Raw genomic sequence first — 8,640 nt, forward strand, 5'->3', positions numbered from 1 at the left:
TGTATTGCTATATACTTTCCTCTTAGGACTGCCTTTGCTGCATCCCAAAGGTTTTGAATAGTTGTGTTTTCATTTTCATTGGTTTCCATGTATTTTTTTAATTCTTCTTTAATTTCCTGGTTGACCCATTCATTCTTCAGTAGGATGCTCTTTAGCCTCCATGTATTTGAGTTCTTTCTGACTTTCCTCTTGTGATTGAGTTCTAGTTTCAAAGCATTGTGGTCTGAAAATAGGCAGGGAATGATCCCAATCTTTTGGTACCGGTTGAGACCTGATTTATGACCTAGGATGTGATCTATTCTGGAGAATGTTCCATGGGCACTAGAGAAGAATGTGTATTCTGTTGCTTTGGGATGGAATGTTCTGAATATGTCTGTGAAGTCCATTTGTTCCAGTGTGTCATTTAAAGTCTTTATTTCCTTGTTGATCTTTTGCTTAGACGACCTGTCCATTTCAGTGAGGGAGGTGTTAAAGTCCCCCACTATTATTGTATTGTTGTTGATTTGTTTCTTTGCTTTTGTTATTAATTGCCTTATATAATTGGCTGCTCCCATGTTAGGGGCATAGATATTTACAATTGTTAGATCTTCTTGTTGGATAGATCCTTTAAGTATGATATAGTGTCCTTCCTCATCTCTTATTACAGTCTTTGGTTTAAAATCTAATTTGTCTGATATAAGGATTGCCACCCCAGCTTTCTTTTGGTGTCCGTTAGCATGGTAAATGGTTTTCCACCCGCTCACTTTCAATCTGGGGGTGTCTTTGGTTCTAAAATGAGTCTCTTGCAGACAGCATATCGATGGGTCTTGTTTTTTAATCCAGTCTGTTAGCCTGTGTCTTTTGATTGGGGCATTTAGCCCATTCACATTCAGGGTAACTATTGAAAGATAGGAATTTAGTGCCATTGTATTGCCTGTAAGGTGACCGTTACCGTATATTGTCTGTGTTCCTTTCTGGTCTATGTTGCTTTTAGGCTCTGTCTTTGCTTAGAGGACCCCTTTCAAGATTTCCTGTAGGGCTGGTTTTGTGTTTGCAAATTCCTTTAGTTTTTGTTTGTCCTGGAAGCTTTTTATCTCTCCTTCAATTTTCAATGACAGCCTAGCTGGATATAGTATTCTTGGCTGCATATTTTTCTCATTTAGTGCTCTGAATATATCCTGCCAGTCCTTTCTGGCCTGCCAGGTCTCTGTGGATAGGTCTATTGCCAATCTAATGTTTCTACCATTGTAGGTTACATATCTCTTCTCCCGAGCTGCTTTCAGGATTTTCTCTTTGTCTCTGAGACTCGTAAGTTTTACTATTAGATGTCGGGGTGTTGACCTATTTTTATTGATTTTGAGAGGGGTTCTCTGTGCTTCCTGGATTTTCATGCCTGTTTCTTTCCCCAAATTAGGGAAGTTCTCTGCTATAATTTGTTCCATTATACCTTCTGCCCCTCTCTCTCTTTCTTCTTCTTCTGGGATCCCAATTATTCTAATGTTGTTTCGTCTTATGGTATCGCTTATCTCTCGAATTCTGCCCTCGTGATCCAGTAGTTGTTTATCTCTCTTTTTCTCAGCTTCTTTATTTTCCATCATTTCATCTTCTATATTACTGATTCTCTCTTCTGCCTCATTTATTCTAGCACTTAGCACCCCCATTTTTGATTGCACCTCATTAATAGCCTTTTTGATTTCTACTTGGTTGGATTTTAGCTCTTTTACTTCTCCAGAAAGGGTTTCTCTAATAACTTCCATATTTTTTTCAAGCCCAGCTAGTATCTTTAAAGTGATGATTCTGAACTCTAGATCTGACATCGTACTAATGTCCGTATTGAGTAGGTCCCTGGCAGTTGGTACTACCTCTTGTTCTTTTTGTTGAGGTGATTTTTTCTGTCTTGTCATTTTGTGCAAAGGAGAATAGATTAATGAGAGAACAAAATGCTAGCAGAGTAACCACGTCCCCAGAAAATATACTCTAAACAAATCAGAAAAGACCTGAAGCAGTGGGATAAGAAAGGGAAAGAGAGAAAAAAGAAAAAGAAAAAAAAAAGAAAAAGATAAAGATAAAAACAAAAACAAACAAAACAAAACAACAACAACAACAAGAAAAAAAACCAGAATGTGATCAAATATGATCAGGCTGGTATATAGATTAGTGCCACACACTAGATTTGGGGTGTATTTTGGTCTTTTAGAAGAAAGTGCCTCCCAAAATTTTAAAGAAAGAAAAATTTATATATGTACAAAAATAAGGGTTGATATGATGAAGGGATGGAATATGACTGTAAAAATGGAAATTATAAAAAATTTTATAAAAGGAATTGATAAGAAGTTGTTTGAAAAAAGAAAGAAGAGGATTTAAAAAAAGAAAAAAGAAAAAGAAAAAAAAAAGGGAGAGGATATGATCAGGCAGGGGAATAGAAAACACCATATACTAGAGATTTAGGGTATATTTTAATCTGTTAGAAGAAACTATCTCAAAATTTTAAAGAGAGAACAACTTATATATATAAGCCAAAAATATGGGTAACTACTATGAAGGGATAGAATATGACTCTAAAAATGAAAAATAAAAAAATTTTTTTTTAAAAAAAGGATTGATAAGATGTTGGTTGAAAAAGGGAAAAAGAAAAATTCAAAAAGAAATGAAAAGACAAAAAGACAGTTAAAAAAAATTAACTTTAAAAGACTAAAGAATCATGGTTAAAAAGCCCTGAATTCTATGTGCAGTAGTCCCCTAGCGCTGGAGTTCTGCCGTTCTCATTGATCGGTAAACTTGGTCTTGGCTGGCTGTTCTCGCTGATCTTCTGGGGAGGGGCCTGTTGCCGTGGTTCCCAAACGTCTTTGCCGGAGGCGGAAGTGCCCCGCCCTTGCCCCCTCCCGGCTAAGTAATCTGCTCGGGTTTGCTCTCCGGGGCTTTTGTTCCCTGCGAACTTTCCGTACAGCTTTGGAGGCGGAGAGTGAAAATGGCAGCCTCCCAATCTCTGCCCTGGAGGAGCCGAGAACTCGGGGCCCCGCTCCTCAGTGAGCCCCCAGAGAAAAGCCGTCAGTCACTCCCGGCTCTCCGGTCTCCGGCCGCACTCCGTGCTCACCCGGCCTGTGACCGCGCGTTTCTATCTCTGGCACCCGACCCCGGGTGGAGTCTCCAAACCCAGCAGATCCCTGTGGTGCACTCCTGCGCGGCTCCTCCCGGGGAAGGAAGGTGAGTCTCCCCGGATCTGCCGCTTGTTGGGTCCCTGCTGGAGGAGCAGGGGCCCGACTGTGCCGCAGATCACGGTTTATGGCCACCCCGAGCTGAGAGCTCGCGCCTGGGCCCCGCCTCTGCAGTCGGCTTCCCTGCTCCGTTACCTGGGAGCTCTGCCACACTCAGGCACCCCCGGTCTTTCTGTGACCCCGAGGGTCCTGAGACCACACTGTCCCGGAGGGTTCCACCCCCCGCTTAGCCACCAGAGTGACGTCCCTCAGCGGAGCAGACTTTTAAAAGTTCCGATTTTGTGCTCTGTGGTTCTATCAGTTGCCAGAAGCGGCCGACGGAGGCCCCTCCCCCGCCATCTATCCTCCCAAATATCTCCTCGGATTCACTTCTCCGCACGTCCTACCTTCCAGAAAGTGGTCGCTTTTCTGATGAGACAGTTGTTGCTCTTCTTTTCTTCAATCTCCTGTTGAGTTTGTAGGTGTTCAGAATGGTTTGATCCCTATCCAGCTGAATTCCTGAGAGGAGACAAAATCCAGGTCTCCTACTCCTCCGCCATCTTGCTCCGCCCCGCTGGTTTAAGTTTTAAGGAGAGTCCTGATAAAGTCATTTCTGCACACCACTTTCCTTCTAGCTGTAGAAAGTTCTATTGCACTGCATACACAGCTTCTCCCAGTCTATCTCTTTATCTCCCCAGCATTCACTGGGATAGTCATAAGCTTTTCCTCCACGTCAATCATAAATTTTGCAGCCTTGTCTATACCATGCACTGCTGTTCCTAATTTATTTTTTGTCTTTTAAAACCACTTTATTTTGTGTATCAGTAGCACAGAATCAGTTTTGCAGTGTGTTGAATATACCACATTACTTTTGAAAACTTTGTGCCCACCCCCAACAGTCTATTTTGAAAAAAATTCAAACTTATAGAAAAGTTGAATAGTAAAATTAGTACTAATTTATCTTTTTTTTAAAAAAAAAAGATTTTATTTTTTCATTTGACAGAGAGAGACACAGCGAGAGAGGAAACACAAGCAGGGGCAGTGGGAGAGGGAGAAGCAGGCTTCCCGCTGAGTGGGGAGCCCGATGTGGGCTCGATCCCAGGACCCTGGGATCATGACCTGAGCCCAAGGCAGATGCTTAGCAACTGAGCCACCCAGGCGCCCCAGTACTCATATATCCTGTGATCTGATTTACCCATTGTTAACATTTTGCCCCATTCCCTTTATCTTACAGGACACTTCATGCCTAAATACTTCGGTAAGTGCCATGAGTAAATACATTCTGCTACATAATCATAACACCATTATTATACTTAAGAGGCATAACACTAACATAGTATTTTTATCTAATATGCTGTCCAATACTCGGTTTTCCCCAGTCGTTCTCAAAATGTGCCTTCTACCTGTTTTTTGTTTTGTTTTGGTTTTGCTTTTGTTTTTGATCCAATGTCCAATCAAAGGTCACATATTGCATTTGGTTATCATAACTCTTCAATCATCTTTAATATAGAAGAGCTCCCCGACCTTTTAATTTGCTTTTAATGATTGGCATTTTGGAAAGCTTGTTTTATTGTGGTTTGTTCCATAATTTGGATTTATATGACTGTTTCCTTTTGTTTAGATTCAGGTTAAACATTCTGGCAAGAGCATAGCATAGATAATGTTATGTCTTTTTAAGCACATAAAAACTAGAGGCAAAAAAATATCTGTTGCATTGTTGATGAGGCCAAGTTTCAACTCTTGGTTATAATGGTGTCTACCACATTTCTCCATTATAAATCTATATCTTTTTTTTTTCTCTTTGTAATGAATAATTAATCTGTGGTGTGGTATTTGAAAACTGGGTGAATATCCTGTTCTCTAATAATTTTTACCTATAGGTTTTAGCATTCATGAATGATCTCCACCTATGTCAATTGGTTGCAAATGGTGATTTTCCTACTTATCATTTCTACTGCATCCTTTAGCTTATATTCTCTTGTAGATAAGGGATTTCCCTTCTCTCTCCTCCCTCCTACTTTTTTAAAAAGAACACTACGGACTTATAACTGTCTTTTTATTGATGTGTCATAATTCATTAACATTATTATTTAATTTGATGCCCAGAAAGTCCCAAGTTTGGTGGGAACTCCTTTAAGCTGGATCCTGTGAACTTTTGAGCACTTTCTTCCTTTGTTAGTAATGAAAATATATTCTAGGCTCATCTTGCACTTTTTCTGCCCCAAGATCTGAAATCCATTTCTCCAAGGAGTCCTGCTTCCTTTTAATGGAGTTCGGTATTTTAAAAACCAAGATCTAGGAACTAGATGTACTCATTGCTACTGAAGTATTATTGCTTCTAGGTCATTTCGGTGGCTAGCGATAGGAAATAAACATATCATACTGACACTTGTGCCTATTGTACCAGTACTTAGGTGGGCACTGACAAAACCTGGTTGACATTAACTGGCCAAATAATTTTGTCTCCTTGATTGTCTCCCATAGTGGATGCTCTCTGGTGGGCATTAAGATGTGATATAAAAATCCTCACACCTTGTGTGCACTTCCATATGTCCATCCATATGCCTCTGTGCCAGACCTCCTTGTCACTGATCTTGGCCAAGCCATTGCCCATGAGACCTTTACCCATTGAGATAAGCTTTTCCTCATCACTGTCAAGGCCACTCCTGGATGAGGCTATAGTGCAGCTGACTTCCATGTCAATTTGCACCCACAATATAGAGCTGACCCATCTACAAACCAAGGTCAGACTTCTTCCTCCTCCTTCACCTAAGAGAGAGCATGAATGCAACAGCAGTGTGTATCATGGGAGTCTGGGTTACCTGCACACACAGCTTGCTTTGTGCCCTCTGGCCCTCATAGCGCCCAAACCTGGATGTACTGCTTCTATCTTATGAGAGATTATTGCTGGCTATTCAATCTTATACGTTTGTGAGTTCTCATGAGAGGCAATTCTAGATGCATGGTGGCTTGGTTTCCCCATGGTTAGGAATTCCATCTTGACAGGGCCCAAGTAAGCATGTCAGGTACATAATTTTCTGCTATCAATGGCATAGCCTTGCTCCAGAACCTCATTCATCACCCAGCATATGAGCCAGAGAGACCGAAGCTTACCAGCTAATATACTTCCTTTTTCTTGGTAGGGAGTATAAGAGGCAGTAATTTGTCTTTTCCTTTTGAAGGGCTGTCCCAACACAACCCTGCCTACTGAAACTTTAAATATTTTACAGATGTAGCATGTCCCTGAAACTCTACAGGTTTTATCTTCCACCCTCTGCAACACATGTGTCTTGCTAATGCCTCCAGCACACCAACTAGTTCTTGTTTATGTGGCTTTATCAACGTAAGTTCATCAATGTAATGAATTCGTGTGATATTCTGTGGAATGTCTAGATGGTCTGGATGGCTTCAGGCTATATTATGACAGAGGATAAGATAGCTAACAGAGGTCTGGGACAAAACTGTTCCATGCCATCCTTTTTCCTGACTGGGATAGAAAGGAATATATTCACTAAATCAGTGGCTGCATACCACATACATGAGGCCATACTAATCTTCTCTAGCAAAGATACCACATCTGGCATGCTGGCTGTGATCAGGGGTACTAGTTGGTTGAGCTTGTTTATGGTTATTCTCCAGGATTCATCCAGTTTCTTCAGGGGCTAGACTAGTGAATTAAATGGATAGAGCCCACCACTGCTGCATCTTTTAGAGTCTTAAGATCAGCGCTAATTTCTGCTGCCCTGGGGAGGCATTACTGTATTGTATATCCATTAATTTGGTGGGGGTGCTGGGGAGGTAGTTTAGAGGCTTCCATTTGGTCTTGTCTACTGTTACTTTACTGACCAAGAAACCAATGTGAAGGTTATACTAACTGCCAAGTATACCAATCTCAATTCAGGGACAGGGGAAATAAACAATGGGTATGAACATGGACTCGGAGAACCCAATGTAAGCTTGGTCTTGACTCACCTAGACACTGGATCCATCAGTCCTTGAACGTCTGGATATTTCCTTTACCTTGGTGCATAATTACCCATATAAATGACCGTAAGTCTTATCGCTTCTTGGCCTTTGGCTAAGATCAAGTGTAGTATCTGTTCTTATCAATTTAATAAATGACCATAAGTCTCTTTGGGGAAGGACTAGGAAAGTCACCACCCATGTTTACTTGTCATGATGTTGCAGAGTTCTTCCTTCCAGATATCTTGCCACTTCTTAAGTCAAAGAATTTTTCATCTGAAAGTTGGCTCAGGTGCAGAACTGGGTAAGGGATCACACCGCTCACCCCTCGGTTATCTATCCTTCATTGCTTCTGCCAATATAAGCTAAATAGTTCCCATGTTGGCTGCCAATCCACTTTACCCCTGGAGAAGTTGCATATCACTAATAATCTCTGTAACTTTGTGTGGTTCTGACTCCCTTTGGCTTCCCCTCTGATCTAGGGGGGGGAGGTCATTACAATAATTGCTATCCCCTGGCTTCTGGCACCTACATGTCACACCAAGCCTTCTATTATTTTGGGGTTCTATCATCCCCATTTCTATCAGTAAGCCAAGTTCTGTAACAGACTCTCCTCCCATCAGGGCTGACCCCATTAGAAATTTTTATTGATGCTGGTGTCCCTCTCACCAATTTGTTCTCATAACCTTAGTAAATGGTATGTCTTCTGGGCCTCCCCATGGAACATAATCATTTGTGGAGTCTTCTCATCATAGCAGTATATCCATTCAAGCATACTCCCTTTCCTGAGCTTTTTAATCCCTTGCTCTACTGTCTACCACAGCAACACTGGAATTCCAGTTTTGCTCAGTGTGGGCCAGGATGTGGGCATCATGTGGGCAGGTCGCTTCCATGTCTCAAGGAGTCATTCTAGGAAGAAGGTCACACCGTCTCCTGGATCACATGCAAGGCTAATAAATACTGTATCTTGGTAGAGTGTTCTCAAGTCAATAAACTCTTCCCTTGATCAGCACCTTCAGAATCCCATCAATGCATATTCCCTCAGCTCCCAATACCTGTTAGCACAGTCTTGCAGTTGCTCTAGGATATGGTTTCTTTCCTCCCTTATCAGGCCCAGCTCATTCCCAGCTGTGTTTTTTTGTTTTTGTTTTTGTTTTTGTTTTCTAGAACTTTAGCTGTTATTTTGTGATTTAACCCAAATCATAGACCTAAAGGGTACAAGGGAGAAGGAGGGGGGGAAATCTTGAGGCAGGCATTTGTTGCCTTGTAGGAAAGAGGCCTCTATGATTATCTTCCAGACTTGTTGCAGTACTCAACTTTAAGAGGGAGGAGTGGGACACTGCTACAGGCTCAGAAGGTTTAGGGGAATCTGGGGAGTCAAAATCTTCAGAAGCATCAGCCCAGCATCTCCATTCCTGAGTCAGTTGCCCAGTTTTCCCCCCACCAGAGTGCTGACCTTAGCATAACTGACCTAACATTGTTGAACCTTAACTTGCTCCTCAAC

General features: G+C 41.6%; 1 pseudogene; it reads left to right on the forward strand.

Moving 5' to 3' along the window:
- Nucleotides 1–7,232: 7,232 nt before the first annotated feature.
- Nucleotides 7,233–7,339, forward strand: LOC118022587 (annotated as a pseudogene).
- Nucleotides 7,340–8,640: the final 1,301 nt, after the last annotated feature.

This window comes from Mirounga leonina, unplaced genomic scaffold (genome assembly GCF_011800145.1).
Source record: "Mirounga leonina isolate KUSES-001 unplaced genomic scaffold, KU_Mleo_1.0 Mir_176, whole genome shotgun sequence".
Taxonomy (NCBI): Eukaryota; Metazoa; Chordata; class Mammalia; order Carnivora; family Phocidae; genus Mirounga; species Mirounga leonina.